This window comes from Anser anser (genome assembly GCF_964211835.1).
Source record: "Anser anser genome assembly, chromosome: 11".
Classification (NCBI taxonomy): Eukaryota; Metazoa; Chordata; class Aves; order Anseriformes; family Anatidae; genus Anser; species Anser anser.
In genome coordinates this window covers 17815652-17837554 of record NC_139732.1, presented here as the reverse complement: position 1 = coordinate 17837554, position 21903 = coordinate 17815652, and the positions used below count along the sequence as shown (strand labels likewise).

The following is a 21903-nucleotide window of genomic DNA, read 5'->3' as shown; positions in this document are numbered from 1 at the left end:
AGCTCAGCAAGACTTCCATTCAAAGCTGCTCTCCACTTCATTTCGGCTCAGCACCCTGAATCTGTTCTTCACCAGCTGCTGATGCGCCTTGTATTAGACTGAGAATTTGAGAGAAAAGCAAAAGTTCCTGCTGTGTGTTAGCTGTGCATGAGAGCACTCAATCCTAAATTGTGATACTCTTCAGATGCATTTCTGTAAATATTTTTCATTTCAGGTAAACATGGCATGTATGGTGGGAGGCAAGGGGGAGGGAATCAATAGATTAAGTACTAACTACTATTATCACAAAGCAAAGCAAATACATCGTACGGTTTTGCTAACATAATGTTATTTAAAGTAATGTTTTACTGAAGTGACCACATAGTATCTTCTTATTGTTTATGAGCAAACTGCTCAACTTTGATTTTTTTTTTTTTACATAAGTAGAAAGGAAAACAGCATGGCAAGTTACAAAGAATGACTCGATTTTGTTATAATTTATTTTTGATAGGTGAAATGCTTTTTACAAAAACTCCTGCACTTTTAACTGCTTTCTTAAACCAATCAACTTATAAAAAGCTAAGATGAAACAAAATTTTAACCATTTTTGGCTGAATAATAAGTAAGTTATGGAGTCCATTCTTTATACAGCAAGACTATTTCTTTTGCATGTAGAGTTTCAGGAGATCAAAATATTATTTAGCTTTAAATCAGAAGATCTGTTATCTTAGTTAAGTCTAACAATACTCGAAAGTAAAATTCCTCATCTGGGGCTGTAATATTTGCTGAAAAAAAACTACTTCAAAACATTAATCAAATTTTTCGCCTACTGGGCAGCCATATGGTAAAGCAGCATGTGAATCTCACAAACTTGCTGATCTTCTGTAACTGGGTGCTATTAATTACGCTTGCTGCATCCATCTCTTAGATTTTCGCTTTGTGAAAAAAAGTATTTATTGCAACAGCCTTTACAAAACAAGGGAATGAAAATCACAATTGATTAATGAGCTGAATGGAAATATTTCCGTTAGCAGGTTTTTAAAATGAATAAGGATTAATACCATGGGTGAAAATGAACCCTACTTGAGTCCCCCCACACCCCTTTTGGTGGTGGTGGGGTGTAGTAACAGGGGGGCATGATGTCTAATACGCATTATTCACTGCATCAGCTTTAGGTGGCAATAGCATTTACACCAGATAGTTTAATAATACAAGGGCTGAGGATTTTAATGTGTGTTTTAGTGCTAAATTCTTTGGTGTGAAATTGAATCGATTGTTTCACAACTGCAAATCATATATTTGAAAGAAAAAAAGAAGAAAAAAAAACACAACTAATAACTGAGACTTTTTCTGAAATCCAGAGAAGCAAACAATTCAGAATGATAGTCTCCATTTTGTCTTCAATTCCTCAGGCCACACTACTGAGGCTGTTTTGGGATCTCAGCCATAAATCTAGTTAATCATAAATTATAGCTAGAATATAATCCTTGACTCTACAGCCTCGTGTGCCAGTGAAACGGACTCTCAGGAATTACTGAAAGAAGATTGTAGGGGTTGGCTGGAAAAGCTAGCAAATAAGTTAAAATTGTGTTAGTTTGCACACAAAAAATCCCAGGCTGGGGAAGGGCAATGCGACAGTTAGCCTCTGTACACGTCCAGAGTAGCAGAAGTCATGGCACATCTGTGAAGATTTGCCATATCATATCTTCAAGTTAGAAAGGATGGGTTTTCTTGCTCTAATCTTCATATTAGCCTCGTCTACAAAACTAGCTTATTTCAAAGTTTGGCAGTCTGTGAGCTTCATCCTAGGTAACAAGGGCAATAGTTCGAATAAAAAGGTTATGATTAGTTCTTGAGAAGGACCAACAGAAAAAACAGGCTTCCTCCTTGGCTTCACCCAGTGAAACAATGAGACAGACTGAAAAAACAAAGCTGCTCTCACCCAAAATATTCTATGTATGTGACCCTCCTCAGACTCAAGAAAAAGAACAACGGGAAAAGAAATACCAGTAATATTCAGATATTAAAACAAACAAACAAAAAAGAATCTCTGTAGTTTCCCCTGAAATAATTATACTGGCAATTTACTGCAGGTGGAAGAAAGGGAAACGTCAGTCTCAAATACAGATCTAGGGTCTGCTAGAGTCATCATTTATTAAAAAGGTCCCACTCAAATAGAGCAACTTCACGTGGAAGGAGACAAAGAAACCTTTGCAAAAAGGCAGTTTGCTGAAAAATATTACATATTTCATAGACTCTTGAAACACAATACTCAGATATGCAAAGGAGTCAGCTCTATCTTGCCAAGTCACCTTCTTGAACTGTGGTGTAAATTCCCTTCCTCCCTAAACTTTTTATGCTTCTTAGCTTACAGAAATTTTAGCTGGCAATAATAAAAGTGTTAAAATATTTAATTACCAACTACTTCAAATTACATGACCACCAACTATGTATTTTTTTTTCAAAAACATGCTACTCAGAGTATGATTTTTGTTATAGAATAGAACCAAAGAAATATGGCAATTTCCAATTTTTAATGCTTTTTTTCTTCTATCATCCCAACTCTAAAGCAAATTATCCTTGATTTATTAAAATTTATTAAAATCTTTGATTTTAATATTATCTTATGAACAATCAAACTACAATTTTTGTGATTAAAAGCTTGTAAGCTCTATACCTTAAGAAAGAAAAAGCATTTTAAAAAATAGTATGAAACCTTATAAACAAGTTTTAATTAGTGACCCAAAATGTATTCCATAACTTTTCATCACCTCTTGGGTGATCTCTAAACCTCTCCCACATACACTGACTGTCTGCTTAAAAGTTTAAAGAGCTAACAAAATGTTTTAACGAGATACAAATCTCAGAGATCATTAATCAATATGTTCAATGTTATTTGTGATAATTCATCATGACATGATATTAATGGGTTACTGTACCCTTCAGAGGTGAGATTAATGCAAATGAGCAGCCACAATTAACTTTACTGCTCCCAACTCACAGGAATGGACAGATGATTATAAATGACAACTATATGTCAATTACAATATCCAATAAAGTAAAGCTTAGAGGGCAATCTATCTACTTTTATAGTTCTTGCTTGACATAGCTGAATTTAGCTCAACCCACTGTTGTCACAGCGTTACCACTGCTTTGAAGGAGGGGTCAAATTTTTCATTTTCTGTTTCTTCAGAAAGATTCAAATTGTGTATCTAAATGCATTGTCTGAAGAAAGAAAGCTGCAGGAAACCAAGAGCAGATGTTGCTTTGTTCATCAGATGAAGAAGATTGTATCTGTTCTCAAACTGCGACTGCAAGGCCACAGAAAATAATCTGTCTCACTGTGTAATATACTTATTCAATTAAAAGATAACCCAACGTATTAATACAGCACTCTGAAAGAACTTACGTTTGGTAAACAGCTTTGTTACACACAGGATACCAAGTCCACTCGGGTTAAAGATGCTGAGTTAGGTGTACACTGGTACATGCATTTTTGCATGCAAACATGTTCGTTTGATCACCTCCTGACCACTAATGATTTTGTATGACGAGGTAAGGCTTCACAGGAAAAAAAAGCAGTTTCTAGTGGCATCAAAGGAATTAGAAGCAAAGACATTATATGTTCACAAACCCAGCAGCTGGCCAGAGGGAATTCTGAAAACATGACATAGAAAATCATAAGATAGTTCTGTATTTTACATACTTACAAAAATAAAAAAAATTAAAAAATGAAAAAAAAGGCAGATCAGAGCATATAGCTCTAATAACGTGTCCAGATTCTAAGCTTACTGCCTTGCTCCAGAAAAGAAAGCTCTAGTGCTGATCACAAGCATCAGAAATAAAGGTCAAAGCATTCTGGGAAGCCATGGAGAAAAATATCATAAACCAGATATTTCTGTAATTTTCATAACTTTTCTTTGTAGCATCTTTCCTATTTCTTATGGGAAATTGCCACCACAATGCGCTTGGCCAACACCTTTGCACATGGAGCATTTTACTTTTAGGCATTATTTTTATTCGTTGGCCACTTCAAGATATGATTTTAGCTAGGACATCTGTAAACTTCAGCATATACTCAGTTTTTATAAATAAGACACAGAAGATTTCCAGACTAAGTTAAACCTACAAGGTGTTCTGGGATAAATAGATAGCGCTTAAAACAACAGCAGAAAAACTTATGCCAGTTGTGCAAACTCCCCACTGAGCACGCAGTTTTCATTGAGAAAAGTAACTTACAGGAAACCTCTTGCTTTCTATTTCCCTCCTTCCACATAAAGCAGCTGAAATGTATTTTAGCTTTAGCTAAATTAAAAATATTCAGAAATTATTTGCAATATATTTTTGGATTTGTCTTCTCTTTCTATATAAATCCATCTGAAAAAAGTGCTAGCTCCCGTGGCTTCCATTTTGCTGGAAGAAGCACCAAATTCTGCAATGCAAGTCGCACCCAGGCATTGCAGGCTACAGATACCTACAGAAATCAAGGAAGAAAGGACTGGAGGTGCAGCATAGGGAAGTACCTTGCAACGTGCATCGGCAGCTCCACTTGGAAACTATTCAGCAAAAGTCAATGGGGGTTTTGGCTAAGTAATACTTCAGGCAATCCTTTGGCTAAGCAATCCTTGGGCTCCGTTCGGTGAGTTAAGTTAGCACATCACTACATTTTCAACATGCTAATAATAAATTATGTAAGTATGTGCATGCTGAAGGACAGCAGGAAAATTCCTGGTTTTCTTTAAAGCAATGTTTTTCAAGCACCTCTTCCCCTCACCTCATTTTATTTAATCTAATCATCAAGAAAAATGGTTGTCAACTGAATATAAGTGCTGACACCATTATCAGGCTTTTCAAAGTGGGGAAATAGGAGAAAATCTTTACTGCTTCCAATATGGATAATACACAGTTTTGTGACACATTTAGTCCTGACACATCCTGAAAAAATGTGCTTTTGTGAAGAAACAGTCTCCATGCCAACCTCTAAAAAACTGAAGTCAATAACTATCCCTTAAAATAATTTTATGATAGACAATTAGCCTCAGTGCTAATATTTTAGCAAAATACAGTATGTCCTATACTTCCTTGGTGATCCCAAATTTATCAGCAGAAATAAAGTTTATTTGGTAAAAATAACACTTCTCTGTGCATACACAAATGTCTGATAAATTTATAATTTAGACTACATTCATGTAAGAACAGGATTTAGTTTTGGATATTTTGCTTTTAACTAATTAATCAACAAATTTGAGTTGGTTAAATAAAACCTCTTCCAACGCCTCCTATTTAATTGCAGTTTGGCACCAACAAATATATATCAAAATTATAGTATCTCCCTCGACAGGAAGCTCCTTGCTTCCACACACAGTTATGGCTCTCTGCAGAGTAACCAAGAACTGCTGACAACCTTGAACACTGCTACAACAATATTACTATACTTGGCAGAGAAGTACCCTTGCGGCAAGAGAAAAGCTGTAATTTTGACTGTCACTTCACATTACACTAGATATTATTTCACTGTATACACACACACACACACTCACAAACTCTTAATAGACTACAGTTTTCTTACTGCCCAGCTCTTCTATTATAAATGACAATATAATACCATTGACCTACCGGTAGGATCTCTAATAAAGCTAACGCTTAGCATCACCGTAACTTTTCTGTTAAAATACGGCCACCATAAATTGTCTTGTCCCAGTCATCTCAAACTGCTTAAGTTGCTTAAAGTTATTTAGTATATTCTATTACTCTTTTCGAAAGAAAGAAAATACATAACAAGAACAAGAAGTTATAATTCAATTGAATTTTGAGAATATGTTCTTAAATATTTGAATAGCTGCTGACATCTTAAACAGAAATATATTCACCCACAAGCTGCTTTGTTAAAAAAAATGGATTCATCTCTAGCACACTCAATATCTTTCTAGATGTCCAAAAATAATGTAAGTACAAAGGTAACAATATTTCATAAATAACTGGAAGAGAGAAGCATAGCTAACTTAGACTTCCTCTCTTTGCCCGTTTCTCCATCTAGGAAAACGAGGAGGGAACCATTTAATACAAAAGTTTTCATTTTGAGCATGTATGTACACAGGAGAGGGCCTCTACTTTAAAATTTTAGAGGTACAAAATGTTCTGCTTTGAAGATGAGTATCTTTGTGACCCTTTAAAAAGGGTATTTGGTTGTTTTCAAACAGATCCAATACTAGAAGTCTAAAGTAGGAGTTCACACCAAACCTCACCTCTTTAGTTTTTATTTTATATGCTGCATACATTTCATATATAGACAGCTTACTGATTTCAAAACATTTTTGCATGTATATGTGGAACAGGATTTACAAAGTACAACTGTGCATTAACAAAATAATCTCAGTGAAATTTGGCCACGAGTCGCTCCAGATAACATTAACTTGCCACAAATCAAATTACATGTTTTGAAATATTCTATCAGTTCACTATATTGCAAGCGACTCCTATGTTTTTACCAAACATAAAATAATATTTAATTAAGCAAACTGGATTTAAGTAGATTTTGACCCAAATTACACTTGGAAACAGTCCTAAAAAATTGTGTGGTTCTGACTTCTAGTTTTGTTCAAGCATATTTTGCTTCTACCCTTGTGTTACTGACACATTTCAAATGCATTTAGAAAGGCACCATCTTACTTGCAGTGTTTAGATAAGGAAGCATCACTGAACCTCTTTGCCCTTCTCCAATAAAATGTATCAAAAATTTCAGTAGTGTCTGCTGACCGCACCACATTTAACAAGATTCGCAAATGAACCCAGAGTAAGTTTCCCACTGTGACACATTAATAATAAGTTCCTTATCCCATCTATCCCAAGCCATGAATATGTAATGTTATAAAATGAGTCCTTTTCACACAACAGAACCTCAGACGTGAATAAATAAAAACTATCCATCACAAGCCTGTGAAAAATTAATGAGAGTTCTGAGACATAAGAAAAAATTGGTTACTGAGGTCCAGTATGTAAAAACTATGTTCTCCACCAGCTGTAAATTTTATTTATTTTGAAACTCTGCAAAAAGAGTTCCAAAAAAAGTCTTTTACCATAAGAAAAAGAAACACATTTACCATAAGAAACAGAAAAGGGGAAAATGCTGTTATGGTGAGACATTTTTAAGTAATCCAGATAGTACTGAGAAATCAGCAAACGGATCAAATATTACCATAACAGGGAGTTACATTTCCAGTTACAGCAAAGTTGTAACCTTAGATATTTAGAAACAGAGTTCCTATTCCATTTATTTTCCCTTCAGAATTAAAATTCCTGATGAAATAAGGCAGTATATCTCCCAGAAGTTCACTTACTTGGATAAAAGAAGAATGCATAGAAAGAAATTATTTTCATTCATGTGAATATCTCTTTACCAGTGAAGGCTTTAATCTCTTGATATGCAGTAATCTCTGTTTTGCAACATGAAGAGAAATAAGAAAAAAAGCATTTTTCAAAAGAGACAAGCTGCCACAATGTTTATTAATACATTTTCCTAATCTTGCCCAAAAGACCATGTTGATGTCTGCAGACTACAAGCGTGGTGCCACAGCAGCTCATTATGACAGCCCCACTCAAACTGCATCACCAAGGAAATACTGGAAATTTGTCCTGAGACAGGGAAAAGAGCAGATAAAAAACAAGAGGTACTGCCTAAGTTCTTGAAAGACGTCTCCCCAGACAGACAGCACTTAAACTATCCTACCAGTGGACTTCAGAAAAGATTGTGTGATGTACAATTTTGTAACGTGTTAGCTATTTTAATGCCTAGCAGCAAAAATTTAATTTATGCTTTGTGATACAAAACTAGGTCGCTTATTTTTCTCTGAAATCCATCTCCACTCATCCAGCTCTCTCCCATTACCTGTGTTTCTCTCTTTTATATCCCACCACCATTCCCACATGTAGAGTCTGCAGGACATCATGAGTTCCTCCAGGCATTCAGGGTTTCAGTCTCCTTTCCCAGCTGGTGCTTGTGTATGAGCCAATGAGGTCGGCAAGCACATTACTGGCCATTTCCTTAGTTAACAGGACAGGAAACCATAATGAAAAAGGACAGCAGTAGAGCCCCCCTTCTTCCCCAGTGTACTGATTAGATTTCTCTATCAAGGAGTGGCTTCATCATATAAAAACCTGATCGAGCAGGATGTTTTATTCTTGGTTTCTTGAAAGTGCCTATGCCTGAAAGGATGGCCTCCAGAGTGCTGTCAGAGGTGTCTATCTGCAAAATAAATTATCTTTTGAAGTCTGCACCAAGAGTGATTGAATGACTGTGAAGAATTATTTATTAGTCTTAAAATACCAGTGGATACAGTTAAGGAACTATTTTTTTTTTTCTGTAAAACTAGTGTGATCTCAAAGAAGAAAGGGAAACATTGCACAATCCCTTTAGAATAATCAGAATGTTGGATTTGTGCAGGAATAGCAGGTCTCCTCTACAAGGGTTCTGCTCTGTCAGCCAGAGCTCAGGCTGTTCAAAACTCCCAGCTTCCAGGTGCATGGCCTGGTTTTCTTCTGGTGTGCTTTCAGTCACATTCATCGTCACCATTTCTCTTTCATGAAATTCGTGTTACAAAAAAAAAAAAAAAAAAAGTTAAAAAACACCCCAAAAACACCACAATCCCATTACCATATAGTTTTTCCTACCATTAAAAAAAATTGCACCCAAACCACTTCTATTACAGCCCTGCTTTTTTTGTGTGCTATTTTGGGGAGCAACACCTAACAAACATTAGCTGCCTCCCCCGTTTTAGAATACCTGACTTTTAGGTCCTTTGGTTTCCACTCAGTACCAAGGATTTTTCCTACATTTTCTGCAAAATTTCTTAAGGTTTTTCTGTCCCCTTTTTACTCAGGAAATTTTATTCTCTTAAATAGGTTCACCAGACTACTTGTAAAACCTTGCTACTTAAATAGGTATTAGATTTCCAATGGTGCCTAGGCAGCCGAAGCTCTCTTTCTTAAAAACCCTTATTGCAGGCTGACCTTTCTTGACTTGATACACATATTTTGTAGGGGAAGAGCCTTCAGGTCCATAATCAGTCCGGTCACATGCCCACCATATCTATGGAGGCACGTATGGCAAAAGCCTGCTAAATATCTTTGACATATATTATTAGCACACCTCGAGGTCAACTTACATATCACAACTCCAGCGAAAAAAGGCCAGTTGAGGGTTGATTAATTTTCAGAAGTGTTTTAACCCTTACAATATCCATCACCATATATTAGCTAAAGACACTGAAAAATGCTTTTTTGTACTGAAGAGAAAAAAATAACAGACTACTGATTTTTTTCTTGGGTTCTCTAAGCCACAACAGACAGCAGCTAACAATGACCAGAAAGGATTTCAATATGCTATTTCCATCTGAAGAGTAGCTGCCCCAGTAATGCACTTCCCATGCTGCACCAGCATCAACGTTGCTCTGTATTTTTATACAATACATATTTTTACTTGTTTGGCACCATGGTGGTTGCAATTGGCAGTGCAATAGATGAGTGGGCAAAGCATGAAATTAAAAGATATTCTTCCTGCTAGTGCTGACTGTGCAAAATCTCAGCCAGTAGCAGCCAAACACCAGAATGTTTATTTTTAAACTAGGGCAACATACCATTAGTTCTCAAGCTTAATTCAATTGACTTTCAAGCAAATAACAATAAAATTAACCCCTAGATAGGACAACCATTCAGTGATGGATGAGTGTGCGATAGCGAACACCAAACTTCATGCAATGAATTCCCCTGTGGGACGGCCAGGCAGATCCGGACAAAAGTGACTCTGCAGCCAAAAGGAGTTCCCTGCTTCATCACCTCAGCAAAGATGGATTCCACGACCTTCTGAAAAATGCCTATATATAATTTTTGCTGAATAGGCCCCTCAGTTAACAGCAGAATCCAATTTGCAATTTAGCCTTAAATGCACACTCCACAAAAAGCTATCAGGTAAGAAAAAAATCTGACACGAAGATACAAATGCTTTCTGACATACGTAAGTAAAAACTAATACTATGACATTTCTCAAATTAGCCATTTAGAGTGTGCATGCACTGAAAAAGTTTGAGAGTATAAGCATTTATTTTGTTTTTACATTTTTTTAGACCAAGAAAATATTTATGAAAAGAATAATAAATAATTAATTGTACAGGCTGCAAGCTGGGATTCTTTCCTGGTTAAACTATATGCAGTGAAATGGCATTTAAATTATATGAGAGAATTGATTCAAATGGCTTCCATTAGCAATTTGGCAGGCTGCTGTGAATTGCTCCTAATCAATTTTAAATAATGCTATCCTATCTGCGAATTAAGGCATCCTCATGTTAAACATCTCCATGTTGCAGACCGGCAAATCAGTGGCTAAAATACAAATTTCTTCGTATCTTCTTATAACTCATTGTGTTTAATAGTATGCCATGAGTGAAACTTACACGGAATAAAATAATCACATGTGCCTTCAGAGAAAAGTTCTGGGCTCTAAAGGTTTTCTCTTTTATTTAACGTTAATGAATATTTCAAACTAGTGTTGTTCTAGGCCACTTTACAGTACAATTTTATCAATCAACAGTAATTAGATCCATTTGATCTGTAAATATTCACCACAGATGTAGCATAACCATATGAAGCAGGTGTGCTTTCATTATTTTTAAAAGTTCGTATAATACAGCCTGCCAAGGTGTCAGCTGACATTGGGAGTTTTGTTTGTCATCTCTCTCTAACCTATCAATACAATTTGTATTTTTCAGTTTGACTTCAACTGCCTGACAAGAAACTTTGTTGGTTTAGATGTTGCAAAATGATGGGATATTAACTCAGCAACATAGCTTTAGAAGGTCATAACCTTCATTGGTTTCATATGCTTGCCAAAGTAGGTAGGTAATATGCAAGTGAGCGTATCTGTCTGTCTTGGTATGTGGAAAGATTGAGGATGAACATGTAAATGGAGTTGTGGAGGCAGGCAAACAGCTAATATTAAGTAATTCCTAATTCTACTACATTCCATTTTTAACTGACTATACAATGTGATCACTGAAGAGATAGTATTGTGTATGGAGGTTTAGGAATGTTTATTGTATGCCTATAATGCTCAAATTCCACAGTGCCCATACAGATACAATTTGATGGCCTCCCAGATAATTGCAACCGTGCGTGCCCTTGAATGAAAATGGCACCCTTCCAAGTCTGAGGCTGAAGAGAGAAGCCTGGAGATGAAAGGGGCAGTGGGCAGATATTTCCTCTGAGGATTAAATAATGCCACACCCTAATTTACAGCTAATCCTGATTTAAAACCAGAATACTGTACCCCAATATTTTCATGAGATTATCTCATCCCTAAACCATGCTAAATCATACTCAAGAAATAAGAGTTCTGTGCTCAGTTCTCTCCAATACCTCAGGTCTCTTGACGAAGGCTGGCTAATGGAAGGAGCAGTCATGAAGAGTATAAATAAATACAAAGAACTAAAAGGCAGCATATACAAGGCACCTTATTTCCAGATCTACCTTGCCCTGACCCTGCAATGAGTGGCAACGAAAGTTCTCAGCTTTGTTTTAGGGCTTGAGATATACAGGGCACAGCATTTGCCTCTGTTGGCAATGTTCATTCAGTGCTTGGTAGCGGATGCTGCTAAGAACAGTGATACCAGCTATGCCATTTCTGATGCCCAATGAATGGAGATGGAGAATCAATGGCTAAACTGTTCAACAGTGTTTCCACTGGACCCCACAATGCTGTGAGTATATGTCATTAGCCCTCTTGAACTGATTTTAGATCTAGTCGAAGTGTATCTCCATTGCATGCAATCACACTTTGTGCTGTGCAGACAGCTGAAGAGAAGTTCAGTGATGAAATCGACAGAGCCACATCATCTGCTGACTTGGATCCAGGTGTGGGTTTGTTCCACCTTCTAAAATATGCTCTGAAATACTTCTCTCATTTTTTTCCATGATTTAAACTTCAGTTCTTTTAGTCACGTACTAATTGTATCAGTTATTTGTATCCACAGCTATCATGTACTCTCAAAAGTCTTTTTATCTGACAGCAAGGATGATACTGTATTGTAAATTAAGATGACAGTTGCTTAGTTAGCATGGTGTGAATACATGAGACAATAGTAGTTGCAAGTGAAATAATTAATACCAAGAACATCTAGATCATATCAGCACGATGCCAAATTTAAAATATATATCTCTTTCCTTCCATTATGAAAGCAAAGACACTGAAAAGAGGTTACTTCTCTTTTGCCTTTCTTGTGAAATTTACTTATATCATCACCTACTTAAAGGATAATTTGAAAATACCCTCTAATGTGAGAACCCTGGTATCAAATTTTGTCTTGCAAGAGAGTTTTGTGGTATGTTAACTACCTGAAAATAGAGGTCTATGGAGGAAAGAATTAATATAACCTACATAGCAAACAATTAACACAACCTTAATGCTAAACAATCTTTAAACTCAGCACATTTGGACAAGACTACTTATCAAAAAATTACTGTTCTTATTTCTGTTGGTTGCTAAACAAGGTAATACAGTAATACGTACCACAACAGTATTATGCAATGATCCAGTTTTAATGCATACCAGCATTCAAGAAATTAGATATAAAGAAAATCTCTCAAGAGTACTTAAATTTTAATCACTTTTTTATTGTTATATTGCAGGAGTCAAGAGTAGAGTAAACAATGTTCTTAACCCCACAGGGCCTTAAGCAGGTACTTCATATAGAAATGCGAAGATGCTAGCAATTTGTACTGTTCAGAGATGCTAAAAAAGTCTGCCGTCATTCAATACCCCCTTGTATCATTAAAAGATTCTTATGCAGCTCATTCACTGTCAGTTCGGATACCTTAAATCCATCAATAATATTGGAAAAAAACAGCTAGATTATCAAAACAACATTTAAACAAAACTTTAACCTCTGAGAAAAATATTTTCTCTAAAGGTATTTCACAAACCTGTACAAGACAAAAAAAAAATGCATACAAAACCACATTGCTTAAGTTTGCTGAATTAGTCTAGAATTTTCTGTAGAAACAAATAGTTACTTGGCTGGCTAAGCAGGACAGCTAGTACATTTCATGTCTTCTTCAAATAATATATTTTATGAGCATTTTGGTATTTATCCCAGAAATAAAAACCTAGAGGTTCAAAAAAATCAGTATTCTACGCTAGTTATGGACATGTGTTTGACCAATTTCCTATTCAAAACATAAAATCCATACACAGGTGGATTGAACTTACTAATGTTTACACAAAGTGCAAATTTAATCCATGAATACATCCACTTCGTAATGCTGATGCACACAAAGATACTTAGATGTAATTCAAAGCCAGTGCTGGACCCTCCGTTGCTTCTAAAAGACAGAATAGTTTTCTCATCACTCTTATATAACTGATTAGGAAAAAATTCCTAGAGTATCTCAGTACAAAACTATCAATAGGCAAAAGGGCATTCTTCCATTACCAAGTTATATCATCTATGGCACTTGAAAAAACAATGTGCATTAACTCTATGAATAAACTCTATGAAAAGTTTTGGACCTTCACTGCCTTTATCTTTCTATCCTGACATCCACTATCATTGGTAATATATTTATCAATTTAGAAAGCAAAGAATAAACAGGTACTTTTGGAAAAACACGTTTTCTGTTCTGAAATTATCTGATAAATACAAATATCAGCTTTACATACAGGGCTCAAGACATCTTATGACATTTTAAAGTGTATTTAATATCTTAAAAAAAAAACTCCAAATGGCTTTAGTCATTTACTGTAAATGTCCACTATAGGTCTCATGCTCATCAGATGGAATATATCTAGTATGTATTTATGGGCTTGCAGTTGCTTTTCAAAACAAAAACATATAGATATTAATACCCTCAGTTCTAATTTATGGATACAAGCCATTAATCACTCTGACAAACATATGTAGGATGTAACCCTGTACATGCTTTAAGAATGGAAAGCGGACAAATACAGCTTACACCTTCATGTACCTCAGTACTCTCCCTAACCCTTCATCATCTGAAATTTGGCAAAGAAGTTAAGAGATGTGCTCTTCTTTCTAAACTTTCTGTAAATATCATAGATCAAACAAGATAGTCACACCTTCAGGCTGCCACCTTCAAGGGATTTTTGTTTTACCATGATTTTTGAATGAAACAACACAGACAGAGCATTCCACCATGAACTGTCAAATTATTTGTACAGATGCAAGGGAAGTCTTCACTTTTCTCTTTTATTTAATCTTACAAACAGAAAACGACATTTAAAACATCAGTGCATAAGCACCAGCCTTAGAGATCCCCGTTCTGTTTCTGCTAAACTCACTGCCAAACTCCCATCAATTTCAGCAATCACAAAAGAGCTATTTCATAAACTAATATCTCATACTTTATCCGTTTGGCTTTCTTCTCTGATCCTGCTACTAGAAATATTCCTATTTTAAGAAAATGCAACCAACCACTTTAAATGTGACACATTTAATATTATCAGAAAAAAAGTTTCTCAAATCCTGCACATTCACATTCAGACTGAACAAATAAAGCAGTCTCCTAAAATAATCACTACCATGCACTACAACTTTAAACTTCAGTAATGGAAGATTAATAAGAATATTTGATGTAGTCGATAGATTAGTTGGAAAAAAAGTTTGCAAGCAGTTGAAGGAATTACCTGATAAGAAGATAAAATTGAATTGCCACAATTATCTTGCTAACCTAAACAAAAAAGGATGAAAACAAACAAGTGCTTACATTCTCAGGTGTTATTCCAACCAGGAAACCTTGCAATGCGTTATCTCACTGACAGCATTCACTAGAGAAAGACAACGCTCCCTCTATAGATTTGAGGTCTAATTCTTACGTGAAAAAACTCTTTAAATACTGTTTTCAATTCTGGAAATAGGGTAAACAACATAAACCAAAACCAATGTGACTGCGAGGGAAAGGAATCAGCAGGTGTCAAACTCTTCTCCCCTCTACCCCTAAAGGCAAGGTAAAGAGAGAGAATCAACAGAAAGAAAACTACATTTTCATAGATCATGTCCAGGTTTTCTTTACACATGGACTAATGGGCAGTCTTCCCATTCCTGCCTTTTATGCTCTAATACTGCATACACAACTGCTGTTTTCATTTTTCTATGTGTTTTTCCTATTATATGATTTTTTTTTTTTTTTTTTACGCTTCCCCATTCGTGATACACCGTAGTCTTTCATGTCAACCACTACTCTTGGAACAGCTTCCTGCGAGTTCAGACAAGGGCCCTGTCTTTGAAAAAAACTTGCAAAACAACTTGGCCAAAAGTTCTGAAGTGTGTGCACTTTGGGCTCAGCAGCTCTGTCTCTATATAAAGTTGCTGATTTTGAGAGTTACCGAGTAATCTACCCTTCCAGTGATTATCAAAGTGCTCTGATTCTACTATGTATGGTGTTGGCAGAGACTTAAGGTATCTTAACATGAAGAAGTGTTCGTTCCTATTCTCATTTATCAATGTCTACTTCAAAAACATCTGTAGTTTCACACTCTGGCAGTAGTTAAGAGTGTTGGATCGGGAGGACAAGGGAGAAAACAAACAAGAAATACCTGTCAGATGCACAGACAAAAAATACAGGAGGTAAAGATGAGTTGCATCAGGAAAAACTATCCAGACAGAAGAAACGGCATGGAAAGATGGATCAGCTGGAGATAAGAGTCAAACCAGACAGCAATCAACGGAGTGCTTTTGCACTGTCTCCAAGGAGTGGAGCCAACTGGTGCAATGCAAGGGTAAGAATATTTCACCTTGAAAACCAGATTTGAATCTGCAATGCAACATATATTATCAGGCATGTTAAACTCTGATGTTATCTATAGTGTGATTTTTATGACTCGGGTGAATACAGGGAGGAGATACGTATGCTAACAAAATCTAAGGTGCTAGGAAGGTAAATAGAAAAAAATCAGAGCACATTGCCTACGAGCATTATGTTTTTTAATCCTGATCTACAGTTACATATTTGAAACAAATTATGAAATTAAGGCTTCTAAAACCCATTTGCTAGGAGATGACATGCAAGACACTAAAAAACAATTTGTCTACATTCCTATGGAAAATATGAGCAACATCAAGAGTCTTTATACATTTTAAAACAAAACCCATTATCTCTTAAAAGTCATAAATAGTCCCACGTAGAATTCCTACTAATATTACAACTACCATATTGCCCTAGTTCATACGGGTAGTATCAATAAAATGTTCTCCATTGAGTCAAGCCTTTCCAAAAGTATTCACTTAAAGAATTATGTACATTAGAACAATAAACCTCAATGCTCAGTTCTAATTCCTGATCTAGTCAATAACTTGAGATTAGAATGTGATTTCTGAAATAAAAAACAAAAAAGCATATTCTACAGAGAAAGTTTATATTATAAAGGTAATATATGTATGAAGAATTTAACTGATACTGTAAAAAAAATAAGTTTTTCCATAATACCTCAAAACATGATGAACTAGATTACTTTAAAAGTTTAGATTCTTTTGGTTTGAAAATAAGCAATATAATGCTCCCAACAATAAAGAACAGAACTCAAAGGAACATTTCATGCTAAATGCTTTACATACAAATGGATTTGTGCTCTATTTTTACTGGAACTTTGTAGTGTTTTGTGAAACCACTAATAAAAATGTTCATTATAGCTTAGGAAATGTGTGGAAAGAGATGTCTTTATCTAAAGCAAGGCTTGGTCCGTGTTAGCTGAGACCACACACAGTGGTTAGTATTTGCCAAAGAATGTAGCTTTTTACAGCAACCAGGTCAAAAAGACAGTATATCAACTTTCAAATAAATTAAAAATAATGCAAAAATGTTTAAGTTATATATCCAAGACCTCATCAGCTTTTAATTTAAATGGCTGCTGGGAACAGTATACAAAATCATACTTTATGAAGTTTTGAAATCTAGGGTCATCTTTCATAACAAATAATCCAATAAAACTGAAGTTAACATCAGTGATTAATTTCAACTACAATAAAACAAAAATTAGGTTATGGACACAAGCTAAATATACTGAAACTCTGAATACCTTTGAAACTTAACCAGCAGATTTACAGAAGAACTGGGCCTCATCCATCTACCATCTAAACATCCACAAAAAGTTATCAGATTTTCAACAGTAAACTCGGAGCAATCAATGGGCCCCATTTGAACCACAGAAGAGTTGCTGTGTTTTGCACACTTAGTTCTTTATGTCTTTCATCACAAAAAGCAGCCAACTCAGATTACTACTGTCAGGATGAGAAGGTTGGTGTTTTTTCTGTTGTTGCTGATTTTTTTTTTAATACTTTCTTCTCCGCAGCCCCCATGCTTGTTATCACTATACACATCTATTACTACACAATGCAGATAAACGTTCACATTTTCTGCTGTGTTTTACAAAAACACCAAATTGCTCAGTATACTTTTATGAGTGTTTGAGAGGTTCTTGACAAGACAAGGAATATTTCTTGGCCCACACAATCTCATGACTGTCTTAGAAGGAAAGAACCACTAGAGAAAAAGATAATGATATTTGTTCTAAACAATGTTTTTTGTTGTTGTTTTTTTCTTTCTGGGTATGGGAAAAGAAATTAGTGGCCCACAAATATGAGGGTTACTGGGAAAGTCTGTGAACTAGTACGATCAAGAAAAAAACAGTTTTCAGCCATGACAGAATGCAAGCAAACTGGATAGAGATAACATAGCCTTCATAGATAGTGAGACATCTAAACTTTGGATCTTACCCATATCATATTAAAATAAGCATAACATTAGATTTCTTGTACCACTATCTTATATTAGCATTAAAGCTTTGAATCTGAAACAAATCAAAACATTCTGTGATTCTCCCCCAGAATAACAGTTCTTTTAATATCTCCTTTGCAGGTTAAATTCTTAGAGGAAAACAGAATTAGGTTGCAATGAAGAACAAGCTAAATGGCAAGGAAAGGAAGTAAAATGAGAGTCATAGTTGTGCACTAGCTGGCTCTCACATGGTCACTCATCCTTCCTAACTCCTGGACTAACGTGTGTTGTCCACCATGACACAGGCTGCCATGATGTCCCTCGAATTTTCAAATCCTGCCTGCACAAGTTATGACAGAGATCCCGAGGCAAAAATAAATATATCATATATAATTAAAGACTATACCCATATAACCACAGAAGCAGAGTTCTCACTCTGTAATGCCTAAGGAAAAATACAAAAATATGATACTGCCTTGGGAGACTTTCCTACTCTCTAACAAATTTTAGGCATGGGACATCCAGAATCAGAGATGGTACCTTGGTGTTTAATGCCTCTTTTTTATTAACTTTTATTAACTTAAGTAATTGCTTTGAGATCCATGCAAACTTCAGCAGCCACAAGGTCCAGAAAGTCACAGCTTTGCTATTGCCTTCTGCAGAAGTGTTCAAATCCAGCTTTGAAGCACAAGCTTAATTTGAACTGCTCTTATATGAGAAAGAAAAGGTGTTTTGATAAAATAATCCAGAAAAAGAAAACGATCAGAGTTACACCATAAAAATGATGACATTTATTCAGTTAAAATGCAGAAACCTAAATCTTCACAGAGAATGAAGTACTATCAACTTCAATGAAACTGTAAATAAAAATGTTTTGCTAATCTGAGAATAAAACTCTAGGATTTGACTAGTCTAGCAGGATTACTGCTAATCATTCATTAATTTTCACATTTTTCTCAAGTATTCATATACCAAGGAAGAGATCCTCACCAGAATTCATGTTATTTGCAGATACAAAAATTTGCACAAGTCTCTCGCTATATATATATATAATTAACAGAAGAGAAAAATAAAATGTCATGTGTAACTCTTAATCTACTAACATATCAATTATAGAGAGCTTCAGTAAAAAGCATCTGAAAAATCTCTTTCCAGCCAACACAACTTAGTCAGCGGCTTCTCACAGATACCTGCCAGGAATGGGTTGCAAAACCATATTAGCAAAGACTACACAAAAATACTTAAAATTTAATTTAAGTCTGTCAGTCACTTCCTGTCTTTCACACACAGGTGGAAAGAATCCTCCACCCACCCCTCTGAAGTTACTGACATGTTTAAAACCCACTAGAAAAATGGCTATAACCACATTTAGCAGATTAATTTTAAACTAGCTTTGTCAACGTCACCACAAAGTGTTTGGAAGGACACAGTAAGTGATCTTTACATGTTCTTACCCAAAATATAAAAAAGGGTATTTTCCTTCAGTAATCATTTTAGCCATAATTTAACTTGATTTAAAATATAGTAATACCTCTGTGCTATCTGATTTATTAATGCTGGATGAATACAATTTTGGACAATGTCAGAGGTGCCAATTTACCTCCCAATATTTAGTATGTTTCTGTTCACTAACTGTTCCATCACAGTTGTTGTCAGTAGCATAAGTCTATTCTGGATGCTGTATGTACAGCCAACCTTTACGATATTCCTTGTCTTTTTTTCCCCCTTTCAGTTTCCCAAACAGCCAATTAGTAAAAATGCACACTGTTTAAGCACAGTGAAAGATGACGATAGCCACAGCAGACATACTAACCTTATACAGAGGTGCAAATAATCCTATCACAGGGGGTTACTGCTGTGATTTTATCCATGTACATTTTTAAACCAGGAAAAAGAAAAATCCCAGAAACAGTTTAAAATTTCTTATTTGGAAGACTTTTCATGAATTTCAATACCAGGTTTAAATACTTCTCTTTAAAATTACCAGATAGTCTTTCCTTCCATGTTCAGGGAAAAAAAAAAAAAAGGGAAAGAAAAAGGTTAAAAAAATATTAAGGGAAAAAATGAGAAGCACTTAGATCACTCAGCAACCAAAGTCTTTGGTTAAAAAAAGTTCCTTTAATTTCTGTTTCAATCTAATATTACAAATGATTAGTTCAGCATGTGACCTGGAATACAGGAATTATTTTATCTCATCAGAATCAAATTTTAAGGTATTTTATATCTTACCTTTTTATTAACGGTAGAGGGTTGTTTTGGGTTTGGTTTGGTTTGATTTAAAAAAAATAGGAGGGATTTTTCTTTTGTCTTTTAAACAATTTCAAAATAATTTAAACAGATTACCTGGATCTAATTTAAACACATTATAAAATCTAAGTTAATTATCTTTAATTTTAGGGGAAAACACAGGTAAAATACCCTAGCATACTAGAAAGATAAGTAATTTCAAAGTTGTGTTAATATTCCTAAGCTTCCAGTTCTGATCAAAGTAAAACATGAGCATTCGTGTAACAGAAATCAACAATTTATTGCCCCCAAATAATGTAAATTTAAGCAGAGAAAGCTACAATGATCTAATCATAGTTCAGAATGGATATTAACTTACTTTTGAGACACTGCCTTTAAAAATAAAAACAATGACATGGAATAAACCCAATTGTGGATAAATTCAGGATGAGTAGAATAGATGATGAATAGAAGCTTTTATTTGACTCCTTTTTACACCATTCCCACAGGATGTCACTATTGCTCCATGTCAGTGGGGCGCGTGCCCAGTGAACATTGGCTACTTCAGTACCCTACTCTCTAGAAGGCAACGTGATGCAGTCATATATAGGTATCTCCCATTTTTGTAAATAAGACTGCAATAATGACTTATCCCTCTCAGCTGCCCTGTTACAAGCTCAAATATTTGCTGACCTAAAAGAGTTAAAATCTGTTACAGTCCTTTTTGCTTGGAAAACAAGAACACTGACAAACCTGGAAATAGTGATGTTGATGCCAGCACATTGTGCCTATTCAAAGGAGCACATGCTTCATCTAAAGGCACTAAAGAATCCTCTTCTTTAACTTCTTACATTTTCACCCTTTAGGGCTATGTAATTTATTTTCCAGATATTCATGCCATTCGGCAGATTTCTTTCTAACAACATAGTGACATCTCGTGGTGACACTCAGAAATCCTAGCTTGAGCACATCAGATTTCTTTTTTGTGAAACAGATAAACCTACCACTCTTAAAAAGTTACAATCCAAACCCTATCAACAACTGATGCTCTAGTCAAGTATTATCTCTGTGCGAAATGGAATCTAACAGAGATCCCACATTGATTCAGCTGTTACAGTCATCCCTGTAAAGACGAGAGAACTCCACGTTTCCCTGCCTTTAGCAAACCAGTCGCCCTTTCCACTGCTATTGCTTGGCAAATGCATAACTAGAGTTTTAAGTTGGGAAGTAACTTCTCAGAATCACACATTTCTAGAAAAAAAAATAGCAAGAAAAACTAAATCAACGAGAAGAAATATATTTTTTTAAAATACAGATGCAAAATTTAGCCTTGGCATACTAAGCAGTGCAATTGAACTCAGCCAAAAGAAGATTTGAGTCAACATATATCTAATTATACTTTCAATGCTAACATTTTAAAAAGTGGATTTTTCAGTGTTTCAATTCAGTTTACTTAGTACATAATGCAGAAGAATAATTTTTTTTTCAAAGTTTTGCTTGGATTTTTTTATATGCTTTTTTTTTTGCAAATATATTTGCTTCAGTAAGGTAAAAACAAGGATGTTCATATTGTTGGCAGATTAAAAAAATGAAGTAGTTTTTTGTGTTTGTTTGTTTTTAGCATTTTATAGCAAATATTTTCTGTTATAAAAATGATGTGAATGTTTTGTACAGTCCTTTCGCCTGTTAGTGCTGCTTAATGGATAGTGACACTTAATGAACAATGTATTTGTAAAGTGCTGTACCTAAAACAAGGCGTCATCAGCAGAAATCAGAAAAGAAAATTTCCCATTCTGCCATTACCATATATGCAATGTAACAATAATGAAGACCAGGTGCACACATGTGTGAGTTATTTTATACAAGAACAGCAAAACTGTCACTGTGGTCAGCAGTCTGTGAAGAATATAAACTAGAAAAATT

At 35.2% G+C, this 21903-nt stretch overlaps 1 protein-coding gene across 13 annotated transcripts in view; it reads right to left on the bottom strand.

The window, feature by feature from the left end:
* Positions 1-21903, bottom strand: part of WWOX (WW domain containing oxidoreductase) — a 508525-nt gene that overhangs the window by 438335 nt on the left and 48287 nt on the right. The window lies entirely within an intron of this gene.